Source organism: Arachis stenosperma, chromosome 5, assembly GCF_014773155.1.
Source record: "Arachis stenosperma cultivar V10309 chromosome 5, arast.V10309.gnm1.PFL2, whole genome shotgun sequence".
NCBI lineage: Eukaryota > Viridiplantae > Streptophyta > Magnoliopsida > Fabales > Fabaceae > Arachis > Arachis stenosperma.
Window position 1 is genome coordinate 37,677,145 of NC_080381.1, and position 11,252 is coordinate 37,688,396.

Genomic DNA, 11,252 nt, shown 5'->3' on the forward strand with positions numbered 1-11,252 from the left:
GAAGTTTATGTAGACAACATGCTAGTAAAAACCAAGGATGAGGCCGACCTCTTGACCGATTTCTCGCAAGTCTTCAACACTGTAAGGACTAATGGGATGAGATTGAATCCCACAAAGTGCACCTTTGCTATAGAGGCTGAAAAATTTCTAGAGTTCATGCTAACACAAAGGGGGATAGAAGCTAACCCCAATAAGTGTAGAGTAGTCCTAGAAATGAAAAGCTCGACTTGTTTGAGGGAGGTCCAACAGCTAAATGACCGACTTGCAGCACTCTCCAAATTCTTGGCAGGATCAGCATTAAGATCCTTACCACTTTTCTCCTTACTAAGAAAGGGATGCAGTTTGAATGGACTCTTGAATTCGAAGAAGCCTTCCAGGAGTTCAAAAAGTTTTTAAGCCAACCTCCAATTCTGACCCGACCTAAAGTCGGAGAAGAACTCGTCCTGTATTTGTCCGTAGCTGACAAGGCTGTGGCATCAGCTCTAATACGGGAAGACGAGGTCGGGCTGACGTGAGAAAAAATTGGCAAATTAAGAATTAATTGTAAAGATAGCATTGTGAGTATAGTCCTTAACCAGCAAAAATTCACTCGTCAATTTAGAAGGGTTGTCACAATATTGAAATTAAAATACTGGGAGTATGAATCCCAGGTCGTCTCCCAACGAGTTGCAGAAAGATGTGCTATTTTATTAATCATGTATTTTCAAAAATGGTTGAGTTGATAAACAGGAAATTAAATGAGAGAAATTAGATAATTGAAATAAAAGCCTTGACTGGGAGTAGATTAGTTGGAAGCCCTATTCTTGTTGAAGTACTCTCAAGATTAATTGATAATTGAAGGTTGCTCTGCTTAGTTATCCCTTACTAGGTAGAGGAAAGTCAAGCAAGTTGGAAAGCTATTTCTAGTCATGATGAGCGGATAATTTATACGCTTTTTGGCATTGTTTTTAGTATGTTTTTAGAATGTTTTAGTTAGTTTTTATTATGTTTTTATTAGTTTTTAGTTAAAATTCACTTTTCTAGACTTTACTATGAGTTTGTGTGTTTTTCTGTGATTTCAGGTATTTTCTGGCTGAAATTGAGGGACCTGAGCAAAAATCTGATTCAGAGGCTGAAAAGGATTGCAGATGCTGTTGGATTCTGACCTCCCTGCACTCGAAGTGGATTTTCTGGAGTTACAGAATCCCAATTGGCGCGCTCTCAACTGCGTTGGAAAGTAGACATCCTGAGCTTTTCAGCAATGTATAATAGTCCATACTTTGCCCGAGATTTGATGGCCCAAACCGGCGTTTCAAATCAGCTCAAAACTGCCCGGCGTTAAACGCCAAAACTGGCACAAGAATGGGAGTTAAACGCCCAAACTGGCACAAAAGCTGGCGTTTAACTCCAAGAAAAGTCTCTACACATGAAAGCTTCAATGCTCAGCCCAAGCACACACCAAGTGAGTCCGGAAGTGGATTTTTATGTCATTTACTCATTTTTGTAAACCCTAGGCTACTAGTTCTCTACAAATAGGACCTTTTGCTATTGTATTTTCATTTTTGGACATTTAGTTCTTAGATCATGGGGGCTGGCCTCACGGTCATGCCTGAACCTTATTCTTATGTATTTTCAATGGTGGAGTTTCTACACACCATAGATTGAGGTGTGGAGCTCTGCTGTACCTCGAGTATTAATGCAATTACTATTGTTCTTCTATTCAATTCAGCTTATTCTTATTCCAAGATATGCATTCGCACCCAAGAACATGATGAATGTGATGATTATGTGACGCTCATCATCATTGTCACTTATGAACGCGTGCCTGACAACCACTCCCGTTCTACAAGCAAACAAGGCTTGAATGTTTATCTCTTGGATTCCTTAATCAGAATCTTCGTGGTATAAGCTAGAATTGATGGCGGCATTCAAGAGAATCCGGAAGGTCTAAACCTTGTCTGTGGTATTCTGAGTAGGATTCAATGATTGAATGACTGTGACGAGCTTCAAACTCCTGAAGGCTGGGCGTTAGTGACAGACACAAAAGAATCAATGGATTCTATTCCAACCTGATTGAGAACCGACAGATGATTAGCCGTGCTGTGACAGAGCGCGTTGAACATTTTCACTGAGAGGACGGGACTGTAGCCACTGACAACGGTGATGCCCAACATACAGCTTGCCATGGAAAGGAGTAAGAAGGATTGGATGAAGACAGTAGGAAAGCAGAGAGACGGAAGGGACAAAGCATCTCCATACGCTTATCTGAAATTCTCACCAATGAATTACATAAGTATCTCTATCTTTATTCTATGCGTTATTCATAAATCATCTATAACCATTTGAATCTGCCTGACTGAGATTTACAAGATGACCATAGCTTGCTTCATACCAACAATCTCCGTGGGATCGACCCTTACTCGCGTAAGGTTTATTACTTGGACGACCCAGTGCACTTGCTGGTTAGTTGTGAAATTATGTTTAGACCATGGTATTGAGCACCAAGTTTTTGGAGCTATTACCGGGGATTGTTTGAGTTGTGAAAAGTAGAGATCACAATTTCGTGCACCAAGTTTTTGGCGCCGTTGTCGGGGATTGTTGAGTTTGGACAACTGACGGTTCATCTTGTTGCTTAGCTTAGGTATTTTTCTTTAGAGTTCTTAAGAATGAATTCTAGTGTTTCAAGGTGATGTCCTTATCACACCAAAGCTGATTGACTCTCATCAATTTAGCTCTTGAATGCAATGTCCTGCTGAAGCTTGGCTAGCCATGTCTAATTTCTTTAGACTGAAGCTTTAGACTAACATTGCATGATTCCTGGAATTCCCATTAAGAATTTTGATATCCTTATTTTCTTTTTCACTCAATTTTCAAAAAATCCAAAAAAAATACAAAATCATAAAAACAAAAAATATTTTATGTTTCTTGTTGAGTCTAGTGTCTCATTTTAAGTTTGGTGTCAATTGCATGTTTCTATTCTTCTTGCATTTTTCGAATTCATTCATGTGTCTTCGTTGATCTTCAGGTTGTTCTTGATGATTTCCTTGCTCTGATCTTTAAATTCTCTTGTCTTGAGTGTTTTGTTGTGTCTCATATGCATTCTCAATTTGTTAGTGTCAGTAGTATACAAACTTCTAAGTTTGGTGTCTTGCATGCATTGTTTATTTGGTCTTAGTTGCATTTTGATTATTCCTCATTATTAAAAATCCAAAAACATTTTTAATTTGTGTCTTTTCAAGTCAATAATACAAAGAATTGAAGACTCAGAACACACAGCAGAGGAATTACACAGAAAAAGTTGGGCGTTCAAAACGCCCAGTGAGGAAGGAAAACTGGCGTTTAAACGCCAGCCAGGGCACCTAGCTGGGCGTTTAACGCCCAAAAGGGTAGTGTTTTGGGCGTTAAACGCCAGAATGGATACCATTCTGGGCGTTTAACGCCAGGATGGCACAAGAGGGAAGATTTTGTTTTTAATTCAAAATTTTTTTAAGTTTTCAAAATTTTTCAAAATCAAATCTTTTTAAAATCATATCTTTTCAATCATATATTTTCAAAATCAATTTCTTTCCATTTTCAAAAATACTTGCTATCAATTAATGATTTGATTCAACATTTCAAGTATGTTGCCTTTTCTGTTGAGAAAGGTTTAATGTTTGAATCATATCTTTTCTTGTTAGCCAAGTCATTAATTTTCAAAATCAAATCTTTTTAAATTGTTCTTCAAATCATATCTTCTCAATCACATCTTTTTAAAACCATAACTTTTCAATCATATCTTCTTAATCACATCTTTTTTAAAATAGTTTTCAATCATATCTTTTTTATTTCTAATTTCAAAATCTTTTTCAAAAATCACTTGATTTCTTTTCCACTCTTAGTTTTCGAAAATCAATTAGTATTTTCCAAAATGTTTTTAAAATCTTTTTAATTTATTTTCGAAAATTTCTTCCCTCTTCTCACATCCTTCTATTTATGGACTAACACTCATCCTCAATGAACAATTCGAACTCTATCCCACTTGATAAGTTCGAATTTTCTACCTCTTCCTTTTGTTTTTCTTTTCCTCTGACACCTCAAGGAGTCTCTATACTGTGACATAGAGGATTCCATATTTTCTTGTTTTCCTCTCTTTCATATGAGCAGGAGCAAAGACAAAAGCATTCTTGTTAAGGCTGACCTTGAACCTGAAAGGACCTTGAAGCGAAAGATAAGAGAGGCTAAGGCACAACTCTCTGTAGAGGACCTAACAGAAATCTTTAAAGAAGAAGAACCCATGGCAGCCAAAAATAACAACAATGCCAACAATGCAAGGAAGGTGTTGTGTGACTTTACTGCACCTACTCCCGACTTCTATGGGAGAAGCATCTCTATCCCTGCCATTGGAGCAAACAACTTTGAGCTTAAGCCTCAATTAGTTTCTCTAATGCAACAGAATTGCAAGTTCCATGGACTTCCATTGGAAGATCCTCATCAGTTTTTAGCTGAGTTCTTGCAAATCTATGACACTGTCAAGACTAATGGGGTTGACCCTGAGGTCTACAGACTTATGCTATTCCCTTTTGCTATAAGAGACAGAGCTAGGATATGGTTGGACTCACAACCTAAAGAAAGCCTGAACTCTTGGGAAAAGCTAGTCAATGCCTTCTTGGCAAAGTTCTTTCCACCTCAAAAATTGAGTAAGCTTAGAGTGAAAGTCCAAACCTTCAGATAGAAGGAAGGTGAATCCCTCTATGAAGCTTGGGAAAGATACAAACAATTGATCAGAAAGTGTCCTTCTGACATGCTTTCTGAATGGAGCATCATAGGTATCTTCTATGATGGTCTGTCTGAACTGTCCAAGATGTCATTGGACAACTCTGCTGGAGGATCTCTTCATCTGAAGAAGACACCTGCAGAAGCTCAAGAACTCATTGAAATGGTTGCCAATAACCAATTCATGTACACTTCTGAAAGGAATCCTGTGAACAATGGGACGAATCAGAAGAAAGGAGTTCTTGAGATTGATACTCTGAATGCCATATTGGCTCAGAACAAAATATTGACTCAGCAAGTCAATATGATCTCTCAAAGTCTGTCTGGAATGCAAGTTGCACCAGGCAGTACTAAGGATGCTTCATCTGAAGAAGAAGCTTAAGATCCTGAGAACCCTTCAATGGAAGAGGTGAATTACATGGGAGAACCCTATGGAAACACCTATAATCCTTCATGGAGAAATCATCCAATTCTCTCATGGAAGGATTAACAGAGACCTCAATAAGGTTTCAACAACAATAATGGTGGAAGAAACAGGTTTGGCAATGGCAAGCCTTTTCCATCATCTTCTCAGCAACAGACAGAGAATTCTAAGCAGAGCCACTCTGACTTAGCAACCATGGTCTCTGATCTAATCAAAACCACTCAAAGTTTTATGACTAAAACAAGGTCCTCCATTAGAAATTTGGAGGCACAAGTGGGACAGCTGAGCAAGAAAATTACTGAACTCCCTCCTAGTACTCTTCCAAGCAATACAGAAGAAAATCCAAAAGGAGAGTGTAAGGCCATCAACATGGCCGAATTTGGAGAGGAGGAAGAGGCAGTGATCGCCACTGAGGAAGACCTCAATGGACGTCCACTGGTCTCCAATGAGTTCCATAATGAGGAACCATGGGAATCTGAGGCTCACACTGAGACCATAGAGATTTCATTGGATTTACTTCTGCCATTCATGAGCTCTGATGAGTATTCTTCCTCTGAAGAGGATGAATATGTCACTGAAGAGCAAGTTACTAAGTACCTTGGAGCAATCATGAAGCTAAATGACAAGTTATTTGGTAATGAGACTTGGGAGAATGAACCCCCTTTGCTCACCAAAGAACTGGATGACTTGACTAGGCAGATATTACCTCAAAAGAGACAGGATCCTGGAAAGTTTTCAATACCTTGTACCATAGGCACCATGACCTTTAAGAAGGCTCTGTGTGACTTAGGGTCAAGTATAAACCTCATGCCTCTCTCTGTAATGGAGAAGCTAGGGATCTTTGAGGTACAAGCTGCAAGAATCTCACTAGAGATGGTAGAAAATTCAAGAAAACAAGCTTATGGACTTGTAGAAGATGTTCTGGTAAAGGTTGAAGACCATTACATCCCTGCTGATTTCATAGTCCTAGAGACTGGGAAGTGCATGGATGAATCCATCATCCTTGGCAGACCCTTCCTAGCCACAGCAAAGACTGTGATTGATGTTGACAGAGGAGAATTGATCATTCAAGTGAATGAAGAATCCTTTGTGTTTAAGGCTTAAGGATATCCCTCTGTTACCATGGAGAGGAAGCATGAAGAGCTTCTCTCAAAACAGAGTCAAACAGAGCCCCCACAGTCAAACTCTAAGTTTGGTGTTGGGAGGCCACAACCAACTTCTAAGTTTGGTGTTGAGCCCCCACATTCAAACTCTAAGTTTGGTGTTGGGAGGTTCCAACATTGCTCTGAGTATCTGTGAGGCTCCATGAGATCCCATTGTCAAGCTATTGACATTAAAGAAGTGCTTGTTGGGAGGCAACCCAATGTTATATTTATCTATTTTCCTTTGTTATTTTATGTTTTCTGTAGGTTGATGATCATGTGAAGCCACAAAATCAATTGAAAAAGCAAAAACAGAATGAAAAATAGAAAGAAAAACAGCACACCCTGGAGGAAAACCTTGCTGGCGTTTAAACGCCAGTAAGGGCAGCAAATGGGCGTTTAACGCCCAGTCTGGCACCATTCTGGGCGTTTAACGCCAGAAAGGGGCACCAGACTAGCGTTAAACGCCAGGAAAGGGCAAAAAGCTGGCGTTAAACGCCAGAAATGGGCACCAGCCTGGCGTTTAACGCCAGAATTGGCATAAAGAGCATTTTTGCTCGCCACTTGGTGAAGGGATGAATTTTCCTTGACACCTCGGGATCTGTGGACCCCACTGGATCCCCACCTACCCCACCACTCTCTCTCTTCTTCACCCATTCACCAATCAACTCAACACCTCTTCCCCAAAAACCCCTCACCTATCATATCCTACAATTCTCTTCACCACTCACATCAATCCTTCATAAAACCCCACCTACCTCACCATTCAAATTCAAACAACTTTCCCTCCCAAACCCACCCATAATGGCCGAACCATACACCCCTCTCCACTCCTATATAAACCCATCTTCACCACCTCATTTTCACACAACCTAAACACTACTTCTCTCCCTTTGGCCGAACCACAAAGCCACCTCCATCTCCTCCATTTCTTCTTCTTCTACTCTCTTCTTTCTTCTTTTGCTCGAAGACGAGCAAACCCTCTAAGTTTGGTGTGGTAAAAGCATTGCTTTTTGTTTTTCCATAACCATTTATGGCATCTAAGGCCGGAGAAACCTCTAGAAAGAGGAAAGGGAAGGCAAAAGCCTCCTCCTCCGAGTCATGGAAGATGGAGAGATTCATCTCAAGGGTGCATCAAGACCACTTCTATGAAGTTGTGGCCATGAAGAAGGTGATCCCCGAGGTCCCGTTCAAACTCAAAAAGAGTGAATGTCCGGAGATTCGACATGAGATCCGAAGAAGAGGTTGGGAAGTTCTTACCAACCCCATTCAACAAGTCGGAATCTTAATGGTTCAAGAGTTCTATGCCAATGCATGGATCACCAAGAACCATGATCAAAGTGTGAACCTGAACCCAAAGAATTGGCTTACAATGGTTCGGGGGAAATGCTTAGATTTTAGTCCGGAAAATGTAAGGTTGGCATTCAACTTGCCCATGATGCAAGGAGATGAACACCCTTACACTAGAAGGGTCAACTTTGATCAAAGGTTGGACCAAGTCCTCATGAAAATTTGTGAAGAGGGCGCTCAATGGAAGAGAGATTCAAGAGGGAAGCCGGTCCAACTGAGAAGGCATGACCTCAAGCCCGTGGCTAGGGGATGGTTGGAGTTTATCCAACGCTCAATCATTCCCACTAGCAACCGGTCCGAAGTTACTATAGACCAGGCTATCATGATTCATAGCATCATGATTGGAGAGAAAGTAAAAGTTCATGAGGTTATATCCCAAGAACTTTATAAGGTGGCGGACAAGTCCTCTACCTTGGCAAGGTTAGCCTTTCCTCATCTCATTTGTCACCTCTGTTATTCAGTTGGAATTGACATAGAGGGAGACATCCTCATTGATGAGGACAAGCCCATCACTAAGAAAAGGATGGAGCAAACAAGAGATCCCACTCATCATGAAATCTCTGAGATACCTCAAAGGATGCACTTTCCTCCACAAAACTATTGGGAGCAAATCAACACCTCCCTAGGAGAATTGAGTTCCAACATGGGACAACTAAGGGTGGAGCACCAAGAACATTCCATCCTCCTCCATGAAATTAGAGAAGACCAAAGAATCATGAGAGAGGAGCAACAAAGGCAAGGAAGAGACATTGAGGAGCTCAAGCACTCCATAAGATCTTCAAGAGGAAAAATAAGCCGCCATCACTAAGGTGGACCCGTTCTTTAATTTCCTTGTCCTTTATTTTCCTGTTTTTCGAATTTTCATGCTTATCTTTATCTATGTTTGTGTCTTATGATCATTAGTGTCTATGCCTTAAAGTTATGAATGTCCTATGAATCCATCACATTTCTTAAATGAAAAATGTTCTTAATTGAAAAAGAGAAGAATTGCATGAATTTTGAATTTTATAACAGATTAATTATTTTGACGTGGTGGCAATATTTTAGTTTCTGAATGTAAGCTTGAACATTGCATATGTCTTTTGAATTTGTTGTTCATGAATGTTGGCTCTTGAAATAATGATGAAAAAGGAGACATGTTACTGAGGATCTGAAAAATCATAAAAATGATTCTTGAAGCAAGAAAAAGCAGTGAATATAAAAAAAAACGAAAAAGAAAAAAATATATATAATGAAGTCGTGATCCAAGGGCAAAAAGAGTGTTCTTAAGAACCCTGGACACCTCTAATTGGGGACTCTAGCAAAGCTGAGTCACAATCTGAAAAGGTTCACCCAGTTATGTGTCTATGGCATGTATGTATCCGGTGGTAATACTGGAAGGCAGAGTGCTTTGGGCCACGGCCAAGACTCATAAAGTAGCTGTGTTCAAGAATCATCATACTTAACTAGGAGAATCAATAACACTATCTGGATTCTGAGTTCCTATAGAAGCCAATCATTCTGAATTTCAAAGAATAGAGTGAGATGCCAAAACTGTTCAGAGGCAAAAAGCTAAAGGCCCCGCTCATCTAATTAATACTGATCTTCATAGATGTTTTTGGGATTTATTGCATATTCTCTTATTTTTATCTTATTTGATTTTCAGTTGCTTGAGGACAAGCAACAATTTAAGTTTGGTGTTGTGATGAGCGGATAATTTATACGCTTTTTGGCATTGTTATTAGTATGTTTTTAGTATGTTTTAGTTAGTTTTTATCATGTTTTTATTAGTTTTTAGTTAAAATTCACTTTTCTGGACTTTACTATGAGTTTGTGTATTTTTCTGTGATTTTAGGTATTTTCTGGCTGAAATTGAGGGACCTGAGCAAAAATCTGATTCAGAGGCTGAAAAGGACTGCAGATGCTGTTGGATTCTGACCTCCCTGCACCCGAAGTGGATTTTCTGGAGCTACAGAATCCCAATTGGTGCGCTCTCAACTGCGTTGGAAAGTAGACATCCTGGGCTATCCAGCAATGTTTAATAGTCCATACTTTGCCCGAGATTTGATGGCCCAAACCGGCGTTTCAAATCAGCTCAAAACTGCCCGGCGTTAAACGCCGGAACTGGCACAAGAATGGGAGTTAAACGCCCAAACTGGCACAAAAGCTGGCGTTTAACTCCAAGAAAAGTCTCTACATATGAAAGCTTCAATGCTCAGCCCAAGCACACACCAAGTGAGCCCGGAAGTGAATTTTTATGTCATTTACTCATTTCTGTAAACCCTAGGCTACTAGTTCTCTACAAATAGGACCTTTTGCTATTGTATTTTCATCTTTGGACATTTAGTTCTTAGATCATGGGGGCTGGCCTCACGGCCATGCCTGAACCTTGTTCTTATGTATTTTTAACGGTGGAGTTTCTACACACCATAGATTGAGGTGTGGAGCTCTGCTGTACCTCGAGTATTAATGCAATTACTATTGTTCTTCTATTCAATTCGGCTTATTCTTATTCCAAGATATGCATTCGCACCCAAGAACATGATGAATGTGATGATTATGTGACGCTAATCATCATTCTCACTTATGAACGTGTGCTTGACAACCACTCCCGTTCTACAAGCAAACAAGGCTTGAATGTTTATCTCTTGGATTCCTTAATCAGAATCTTCGTGGTATAAGCTAGAATTGATGGCGGCATTCAAGAGAATCCGGAAGGTCTAAACCTTGTCTGTGGTATTCTGAGTAGGATTCAATGATTGAATGACTGTGATGAGCTTCAAACTCCTAAGGGCTGGGCGTTAGTGACAGACGCAAAAGAATCAATGGATTCTATTCCAACCTGATTGAGAACCGACAGATGATTAGCCGTGCTGTGACAGAGCGTGTTGAGCATTTTCACTGAGAGGACGGGATTGTAGCCACTGACAACGGTGATGCCCAACATACAGCTTGCCATGGAAAGGAGTAAGAAGGATTGGATGAAGACAGTAGGAAAGCAGAGAGACGGAAGGGACAAAGCATCTCCATACGCTTATCTGAAATTCTCACCAATGAATTACATAAGTATCTCTATCTTTATTCTATGCGTTATTCATAAATCATCTATAACCATTTGAATTTGCCTGACTGAGATTTACAAGATGACCATAGCTTGCTTCATACCAACAATCTCCGTGGGATCGACCCTTACTCGCGTAAGGTTTATTACTTGGACGACCCAGTGCACTTGCTGGTTAGTTGTGCGAAGTTGTGAAATTATGTTTAGACCATGGTATTGAGCACCAAGTTTTTGGAGCTATTACCGGGGATTGTTTGAGTTGTGAAAAGTAGAGATCACAATTTCGTGCACCAAGTCACAAGTCCTAATCCTCTCCCTTGGGAAGGACTAGTGTCAATGACTGGAGGATGATCCAACAATAAACCCAATTACAATTTTTCTCTTGAGTAATCCAACTCAAGGTTTCCTTTCAATCATCTCCCAATCAAGTTATGGAACTACTCACTCATTATGTTTGTAAAATTCACGAAATAAGAAAAGGAAATATTGGAAGACATGATAAATAATAATCAAAGGAATCAATTAAAAATAAAAATAGTTCTTGTATTAATAAATTCCAAAAAAT